This window comes from Macrobrachium nipponense, chromosome 6 (genome assembly GCF_015104395.2).
Source record: "Macrobrachium nipponense isolate FS-2020 chromosome 6, ASM1510439v2, whole genome shotgun sequence".
NCBI classification, from domain to species: domain Eukaryota; kingdom Metazoa; phylum Arthropoda; class Malacostraca; order Decapoda; family Palaemonidae; genus Macrobrachium; species Macrobrachium nipponense.
Genome location: NC_061108.1, coordinates 25761001 through 25771675, shown reverse-complemented (window position 1 = coordinate 25771675; position 10675 = coordinate 25761001).

Below are 10675 nucleotides of genomic sequence, written 5' to 3'. Positions count from 1 at the left end.
ATATGAGTAAAGTGCAATAGATATGGTAAGTACAGGGTTAATGGCTTTATCTGAAATACTTACTTAAATTTACATGTCTTATACCAAGCTTTCTATTCATAAAGGTGCGTGCGTACCCATGGGTATACCTCAGATTTTATATTTTTCAGCTTGTTTGATACTGGTACCGAGGACCAATCTGTTTGCCAATCTTGATATATTAGAGATTTGACAGATGCTATCCAGTCTGATACAGGGTACATATGAAATTTTTGGGGTAATAGTGCATGCTAGTTTATCTGCTGAATTTGCATTTTCATTCCCTTCAATTCCTACATGTGCCGGAATCCAACAGAATTTTATTGACAATCCAGATAAGAGAAGTAGGTGGATTTTTATTTGGATTTCTTTGACAAGTTGATTTGAAGATTTGTACTTGTTTATAGCATCAATGGCACTATGTGAGTTGCTGAAAATTATTGAGGAGATTGCTTGCCTTTTAGATATTATGTCAAGTGCTTTTCGTATGGCTGAGAGTTTCACAGTAAACACAGATGATATCAAAGGAAGGCCTACTTTGATTAATTTATTATTCGAGAAAGCTGAAGCTCCTACTCCAGTATTGTTTTTTGAGCCATCTGTATATATCATGAACTGGTTTCCCTTTCTTCAGATGTGCTCTAGGGCATGTTGGCGGTACATTTCTGTATTAGTCATATTTTATTTAAAAAGATAAGACAAAGTGGTGCATATTTTTATTCATTTGAGAGTCCAAGGTGGTGGTTTTTCTATTGTTGGAGGGTAAATTGGTATTATATTATGAGTTCATCAAGTATTTGGCTCTTTTTTAGAAGGAGCCAGCACCATGATGTTCAATCTTAGGATTACAATTCATATTAAAGGTATGATTGTACTCAGTCTTCAACTGTTTCAAAATTGAGTACGACATTTTCTTTCTGTTTTCTTATGGCTTGAAAATGTGGGTCCAGACTAGAGTAAGCACTTTAAGTTCTTTAGATATTTTTCTATTATATTTGATATTTCATGTGGGTCATGATATGTTTTCCCATCTTGGTATATTGCACTTCTAGGAGGTCTTACACATTTACCATTAATTTTCTTTATCTTTTGCTAAATATCCTTCACAGTTGTATTCGAAGATAAGCTTGACTCATAATTCCTCCAAGATAAAATTTTTCCCACTATTACAGCTTTGCAAAATTTGGCAGTGTATTTATTATAATGGTCTGATGTAATTGATTGTTATATTTACTGTCACTATCTTGTTTAGAATATTTACACTGTAAGACATCTTGCTGACAGGTTTCAAGCGGGTTTTAAGTCTGCTAAGATTACGACTTAATATTTATTTGATCTTTATTAAGGTCGTTAAGGTTGGAGACCACCATGGAACAGAGGATTTTCTTGGGGTGTGGCATAGTTTTAGGAATGCTTTTGTCAGCAGTATTTATCATAAAGTCTGTGAAAAATTCACATGTATTTTTGTGATCTTGAGTGTGCGGAAATGGTGGTACTTATATTATGGGTGTATAGATTATAATTATCCCAATCAGCATTTTAAATATTGAATCTTACAGGTGGTGATGTTGTGGCATTATTTAAATAATATAGGACAATTGGGAAATGGTCACTGTGTACGAGTCATCGAGAACATTCCACTCAAATCTCTCAGCTATCAACTGAACATAATGAGATGTCAACTGAGGGAAAAGTTGAGTGAATATTAGAGAAGTATGTTAGAGCATCACTTTCATTTAGACAACAAAAGTCATGCTCCACAACAAACCTCTCTATGTTGGCCCCTGATATATCAGTAGAGTAGCTGGTATCCCAAAGGGGAGTATGAGCATTAAAATTTCCTACTATAAGTAGGGGGTTAGGTAAACAGTTAATTAATTCAGATAGATCACTGAAGTTTGAATGGAAATTTGGTTGATTGTACAAATTGCATAGAGTGATCATGCTTTTATCGGGTGGCATATATAGTTTGACGGCTGTGATCTGATAGAACAGAGCTGGTATATTTAAAGGTTCATATGTTACACTGTTGTAAAAATATATTTAGCAGTGTCAAGTTGTCCACCATCTGTTGGCTAATAACAAGCAAGCTTGTAGTGCCGGATTTGTGCAGGGTTGGGCCATACATGTTGTAGGCAGATGCACATGGGGTTGTAGTCCCATAGGACTCTTTGTAGTTCACTCCAATCGCATTGAATGATTTTATGATCCATTATTGGGTGGTATAGGTTTTAAATTCTGCAGGTTAACTGCAGATTTTATTTTGCCTCTTGGTTTATACATATTTGAGGTTTCTTAATTGTGTTTGTTTGTATGGTGTTTTTACATTGCATGGAACCAGTGGTTATTCAGCAACAGGACCAACAGCTTTACGTGACTTCCGAACCACGTCAAGAGTGAACTTCTATCACCAGGAATACACATCTCTAACTCCTCAATGGAATGCCTGAGAATTAAACTTGTGGTCAACAAGGTGGCAGGCCAAGACCATACCAATCATGCCACTGAGGCACTAGACCGTACCAATCATGCCACTGAGGCGTTAGACCGTACCAATCATGCCACTGAGGTGCTATTGTGGTATTTATATTTTTAGAATTAAACTCAACAGTTGCCTGTTTTTCATAACTGATTATTAATGTTTCTTATTTTTTATTTTATTATTTCCTTCTTGTATTGCAAAGATTCAGAACATAGTTCATCCTCATGGTGGTGGGGTATACGACATTTTTGCAATCGAACAAAATTATTTATGCAATTCCGGATCGAGTCTTCTGTTTTGGTTGGTAATTGGTTGCAAGCACTTATTACAACCACAAGACTGAGCATGCTTGTTGATGATAATTGTTGATTCAGTCTTTCTGACTGGAGTGTTGCCCCCTTTATTAAAACTGATTTTTCTGCATTGGAATCTTTCAATTTTGAGTTTCAATTGTTTTTTTATCTTCTGCGGTAAGGAATGTTAGTTTAACCCTTAAACGCCGAAGCGGTAAAAAAAAAAATGTCTCCCGTGTGCCGGAGACGTTTCAGAGTGAGCGCGGGAGCGGAAAAATATTTTTTCATTTTTTTTCAAAAAATCATAGCGCGCTTAGTTTTGAAGATTAAGAGTTCATTTTTGGCTCCTTTTTTTGTCATTGCCTGAAGTTTAGTATGCAACCATCAGAAATGAAAAAAAATATCATTATCATATATAAATAATGCGATATATGATAGCGCAAAAACGAAATTTCATATATAATTGTATTCAAATCGCGCTGTGCGCAAAACGGTTGAAGGTAACAAGTTACTTTTTTTTTCGTTGTAATGTACACTAAATTGCAATCATTTTGGTATATAACAAATTGTAAAACGATAAAAGCAACACAGAGAAAATATTATCACAAAATAATGCATGAATTCGTAACGCGCAGACGTAAACACATTTTTTTCAAAAATTCACCAAAAATCTAAATATTGTCCTAGAGACTTCCAATTTCTTTCAAAATGAAGAGAAATGATTGAATATTACTATACTGTAAGAATATTAGCTTACAAATGCAGTTTTCGACCATATCTGACAAGTTAAAAGTTGACCGAATGTCGAATTTTTTTATATATATTTTTTATATGCAATTATTTCGGAAATAAGAAAAGCTACAACTTTCAAATATTTTTCGTTTTATTCTACATGAAATTGCGCACATTTTCATATATAAAACTCTATGAAATGCCTAATATGAAACGGAGCAAATATTCCGAGAATGGGACTTACGCATTTCGGAGATTTGTGGCGGAGAATCCGCGCGCGGAAGGAAGGAAAGTTTTTTTTTAAAATTCACCATAAATTTAAATATTGTGCTAGAGACTTCGAATTTGTTTCACGATGAAGATAAATGACTGAATATTACTAGACTGTAAGAGTTTTATCTTACAATTGCGTTTTTCGACCATTTTCGGTAGTCAAATTTGACCGAACGTGGTTTTTTTTCTATTTACGTATCGTGATTTATATGCAAATATTTCGAAAATGAGAAAAGCTACAACCTTCAACTATTTTTTGTTGTATTATACATGAAATTGCACACATTTTCATATATAAAACTTTATGTAACGGCTAATTTAAAATGGTGCAAATATTACCACAATCGCACATATGATTTTTTCGGAAGTTACCGCGCGGACGTAAAGAAAATGTTATTTTTTTCATAAATTCACCATAAATCGAAATATTGTGCTAGAGACTTCCAATTTGTTTGCAAAATGAAGGTAAATGCTTGAATATTACTAGAATATAAGCGTTCTAGCTTACAATTGCGTTTTTCTACCATTTCGGTAGAGTCAAAATTGATTACCGAAGGTTGAAAATTGTACGTTATGCATTTTTATATTTTTTTTTATGAAAATATTTCAAAATTGATAAAAGCTACAACCATGGGTTGTTTTTTAGTTGTATTGTGCATGAAATTGCGCACATTTTCATATATAAAACTTTATGTAACGGCTAATTAAAATGGTGTAAACATTACCACAATCGCAGGTATGATTATTTTCGGAAGAGTTTAACCGCGCGGGACATAAGGAAAAAGTTTTTTCATAAATTCACCATAATCGAAATATTGTGCTAGAGACTTCCAATTAGTTGCAAAATTAAGTTAAATGATTGAATATTACTAAAATATAAGAGTTTTAGCTTACAATTGCGTTTTTCGACCATTTCGGTAGAGTCAAAGTTGACCGAAGGTTGAAATTTTGGCACATCGCTATTTATATGAAAATATCTCAAAACTGATAAAAGCTACAATCATGAATATTTTATTGTTGTATTCTACATAAAAATGCGACATTTCATATATAATAGTCCATGTAACGGCTAATTTAAAATGGTAAAAAAATTATGTCAAAGTGACGAAATAATTTCCAAGATGTGTCAGATACTTTTTAGTGCGGCAAGAAGAAATTCGCGCTTGCGCGCCTGCGTAACTATTGTAAACAAAACAACACCTTGATCCGTGAACTCCCAGCATCCCCCAAGGCGCGTGATTCAAGAGTTTTCGGCTGGTAGGCCTACAAGTATTTTTCCGCAAATTTTTTAAAAAACTTTTGTATGTCGACGTAAAATACGTCCAGTCGGCACCCGAGAGACAAAAAATTCGACGTAAAATACGTCCAGTCGGCATTTAAGGGTTAAGGAACTACTTGATTTGCTGTTGAAATATTTTGGTTTAGTGGAAGATTGATGTGTATTGGACGCGATTTGATTCACATCAATAGTCTGATTTTCATTACAGCCACACAAGGAAGTACTGTAATCAGTGTCACAGGTTGAGATTGTTAGAGAGTGGTTAACTGGTCCATAAGTCTCTTTTGATTGCTACCTTGTTGTATGTGTGATAGGGGTGGAAGGCAGTTGTTAACGTTCACTTGTGATGAAGTCAGCACAATTTCTTTTTGAACTCCCCACTTGATGCAGGTAGGGTTTTATTGAATTGACTGCACTTCTCAACAGTTGATTTTTTCCCTTTAGGTATTCTTTTGTTTTTGTCATTTTGGGAGTTGGCGTTATTTGATTCTTCTTCCATTGGACATCCCATAACAAAGCTATCGGAATCTTCAATGTTAATAGTAGCAGCAATGGATAGAATGCTGTCCTTATTTTGGATGTTAGTACTATTAGTTGCTTGATATTATGTTGGTTAAGTTTTAGGTTTTTGGGGGGTTGGGAGGGTTATTCACCTCTGATTCAGTGTTATCTCTTGCTATGTATGGTTCCCGTGTTACAACATTGGAATCTACCAAGTGGTTTTTACTTTTTTCAATTTAATATTAGTGCACCCGTCATGACAGGTGATCTGATACTTCACTTGAAGCAGGATGGTGGTTCTTTGATGCACTAGTCATCTACAACTACGCAAGGGTGGTTAGAAGAGGGGGTTCCAGCAGTCGTCAACTGTGCCGCGACTGTACCATCAGAGGGCCCAGCGATACTCAAATATTGAATTATATTTTCCATAAAGATTAGAGAGGAGAAAAAATCACCTGAAAACCTTAAAAAAAATATCATCTGCCTTTCATGGAGTTTATTCTTTCACTAATGGCACAAGTGAGAACTGACTACCAAATGTCTGCGTCCTTATCCTACCCCACAGGGATGGCACAACACACTTAGTGTGGCCCAAGTGTAAACTAAACCCGCTTGGTAGGACTGAGAGTATCACAAGAATACAATCATCCCCACCCTAATCATATTATGGGCAAACCAGATAGAACGCCGAGAGTTCTATCTCCAGAACCAGACATCCCCCTGGAATCCGTGGTCCAGCCCTGAAGAATAGTTCTGCCCTTGAGATATCAAACTGATGTCCCTTAGGTCCTAACATTATCAGGTAGTTGATGGTCCTACCACAGTTTCCGCTATTTAGCTTCACATATAGACCCAGTCCCAACTATGAAATCTTTCCTTATTATCAGGGCCAATAAATTTTTGCAAAAGTGGATAATTCCACAAACATTAATCCAAAGAAATAATATTATGATATATGGGACTCTTGGACTTGAACCCAGGACAAATTCCTGAGGTTCAAGAGCCCCTCACAACGTCAAGCTGGTCCCAGGTTGAGTTGGCCCTTCCCCTATAGATAAATCAAAGGTTAAAGTAATACAACATGACACAATAAGCAGGCTCATACAGGCAGTGAGTTACTCTTGAAATATTGAAATACTTGATACACAAAGAGAGAGAGAGAGAGAGAGACCCCTTCTGCATATACAGTCTAGTCCCGAATTATGAGTGTTCGAATTGTGCGATTCCCCTTTTATGCAGTTGCTAGTTCTCAAAAATATTTTCTGTATCTGCAAAGCCATTCAAAGTCTGCGAGTCATGCGCCACAAAACATATCAAATCTATTGTCTTTTCAAGTATTTTAGGTGGGGGGGTGGAGGGGGGGGATTCGCTGGAATCTGAGAGAAGGGGTGGGGGGAATGCTTGGAGGAGAAAACTATTATTCCTCCAAAGAGGAATGAGAGAGAGAGAGATTTCCTGCTCAGCCACTATCAGTATCGTCACCATCGCCATAGGTATTATTCAGATCTGCGTGAAGTGTATTCTGAAGGCTTCTGCTCAGCCATTAGCTAAGACGGAAGGCTCTGCTTCACTCATTTTTTTTCATCTGTGACATCACAGCGCAGTGTGTATGAATGATCGGTACATCATCATCGCCATACATATTATTCAGATCTGCAAAGTGTATTCTGATCATCAACGTCATGTATGCATCTGCTAGAAGCCGAAGAGGAAGACCTATTTTCTTGAAACTAAAAAGCTTGGCCTTAAGTTAAAGAGGAAGGAAGGAGTAACTTCCATTTTGGCAGCAGTCGACAACTTGAAATCTGTCATTGCTAAACATGAAGTAAGAATTTTTTTTCTAGGTTAGCTTGTTTTGACTAACTTTTGGCATTTGATAATTTTTTTTCTAATGAGAGATATTTAAACTTTTCAAGAAATTGTCATTTTATGTTGAATTTTAAATTTTTATAATTTCTTTTTAAGGAATGTAATTAAATATCAAATTTTGAATTTTCATGTTCTTTTTATCGGAGAATAAATTTATATGAAAATGATTACATATGGAACATGCCAGACAAAGAAACTGAGACAGGCGCTCGTAACCAGTTTGTTAGACCTAATGGGAGGGAAGACGCATGATCTGCAAGTCCCCGAAACATCAAATGGTTCACAAAGCCTTCCTTCAGTAGAAGAACTCTTCACAGAGGATGAGATAGAGGAGTTTGAATGTTTTTTTGGCAGAGGATAGGTAGAGGAAATTCCATCCGAAAGGTTTTTTAAAGGAAATGACTGTATCGTACAGTACACTTGCACCCAATGGTGGCATTGTTTACGTGTGGGAGTTTTCACCACCTTCCTGTGTTGAATTTTTAAAACTTTTTCAAGTTTATTAAAACTTTTTAATGTTTATTATCCATAAGAACAAATTTCATATTAGAAAATTACAGTATAGTACATAGAAAGTATTGAAAATGGGTAGTATAAAAAAAAGTTTGACTGGGTAAGTTGCCATTTGCCTTAGCCCTAATGGAATTTTCCTGTAACCTGTAAGGTATGTGTTTCGAAATCTGTGAATTTCCAATTCTGCGAGGCCATGGATCGACCAAATTCTTGCATGATTGGGGACCGTACTGTATATGTATATATTTGGCAAACAAGCACATATGGTTGTAAGGGAACACTGAACATCTTAAATGAAATTCGTATCTGTAATTATCACTTTAATCTATAAATTACAGATCAAAGCATCAATTCTGCTAGCCTGGCTGTGGCAATTACATCAGCATTCATTACTCATCAACATTAGAAGCTGCATAAAGACGTTAATACAAGACCCATATCCAAAATGAATTCCTGTACATGCACTTGTAAAAGTACTTCACCTCAAGATGTTTAGGACAGGGAGAATTTTCCTTGAATCAGGCTTGCGTTATTCTCACTATCATATTAACAAGATATTGTACATAATAAATGTGAGTGAAGCATCACTAATACATTGAAATAAATTAAAACCATACAATAAGAGTATTCTAGGTAATATGCGAATGCCAACCACTGTTGCACCTTATTTTAAAACTCATCTACTAGCACCTACTACAAGTACAATGTGATCATAAACTACTTGACAAATTCCTATGTTGCTACATGTACCAATAACACCTGTCTGGCATTGAACATCATTGCTTTTAATTTGCACATGACGCCATCACAACACTAAAAGCAATTACGTACTGGCATGCTTCATTAACATTTCCTCTAAGCAAAAATGTCAAGGCTGGCTTTTTTCATACTTTGCACACAGAGCAGATATGAGCTTAAATATTTCTCACCATGTTTATCTTATTTTCTCTCTGGAGTCAGCCCCTTTTAAGGGAAACAACGTACTGGTGAAAAAAGTATCACGTTTTATTCATATTGCATAGATACATTTTGTAAGGCTCCCTATAATTCACCTAATTCATTAACCCTTTGAGTAGCAATATCTTGGACACAAAATTTACTTTGAACAACTGACTAACTTGATAATAAAAAGTTGTTGCTACTACAAAGTTCCAATTTATATCATTGTCTTGAAGTTCCTTTACTAACCAAAGGGTTAAACTAGAAAGCGTCTAATCACAGCGTTAGCATCTGGACACCCGAATCATGTAATGTTATCCAACAGCCACAACAATGTCATCACTCACAGCTTGCAACATCAATGACCTTATCACGTACATTAACACAGAAATACTTGCTTATCTGGAGGGCCACGAATGAAAAGGACATGCACAATACAAAAAGAATTGTAGGTGTAACTTTATCATGGCAACTGTGAAACAAATATGACATTCATTGATGCTTCCACTTTTAACAATAACCGGTTATTTCTCATACATATAATTAACATATAATGTTACTAACATAATAATATAATTAAAAACATATAATGTTACGAACATAAAATTATACAAATAACAGCTAGTACTGCAACACATGCTATAAATTCTCATAGTCTTCAACAAAATCAAACTGATACATCAAATCAGCTTTTTGGAATGTTAAAACACCATATATATACTCAACAATCAAATTAACTTCCCAATGAGCAAGCTTATTAAGCAGAAGCCACCCCAGGTTAATACTGTTAATAGTTTGTAAATCCGAAAAAATTGTTTATGCAACTTCATACTGTATAACTCTGTAATACTGCCTGGTAATATCTCTTGATAGCATTTCTTGTTAATATGTTAGCACACATTCATTCCCAATCAGGGCCTTGATATTTGACCTCTTCACCTTCTCACAATAGAATACGAATTCTGCATGCTGACCACGACCACCAATGATGATCAATACAAATTATAAGGACTCTCATGGTCTCACCTTCAACACAACTCTACCAACTCTCCAGTTTCTTTACATTTTAAAAGTATCACCTTTAGCCATGCACAGTTCACCATTATTATTTCTGGTGGCCTTTGAAATACAAGAGACAGACAGTTTTCATCAACATTGTAGGTAGGTAATGCATTTCACTGTAGTATGGAAAGTGTATCATATGAGTAATACCTCAAATATACATAATGACTAACAAATCTGCCTAGGCACTTCATAAATCTTTGACAATTACAATTAAATTTACAGAGTATTAACAGTATATTGAGTAAGAAGAATTTCTTACACAATAAAATGTTGGGCAATATATAAAGCTTGTTAATTTTAAATTTGTAAATATGAGGAAGATTTAAACAATTTTTCTTACGGTTACTGACAATGCACAACCACACTAGGTCCAAACTTTTATTTTTGAAAACCACTTCACTCACATGTAACAATGAGCACTTCAGAAACTCTTCCACGCAGACAAAAAATTAGTTTAATTATATATAAATAACTTGCTAAAATAAAATATGTACATTCTTCCAGTCATCCTTTCAATGATATACTTGATGCACTCTGTTACCTGTCAGTAAAAGTGATTTTCTGACCTAATAGTTGAGAAAATATTAAATATAAAAAAAAGCATAGCTTGCACAATAACAACCTACAGTGATAGAATTGATCCACAAATAATCTGAAACTAATTTTTCACCATTTTTTCAGTCTTTATCAATTAGCCAGTTCCTAAAAAAT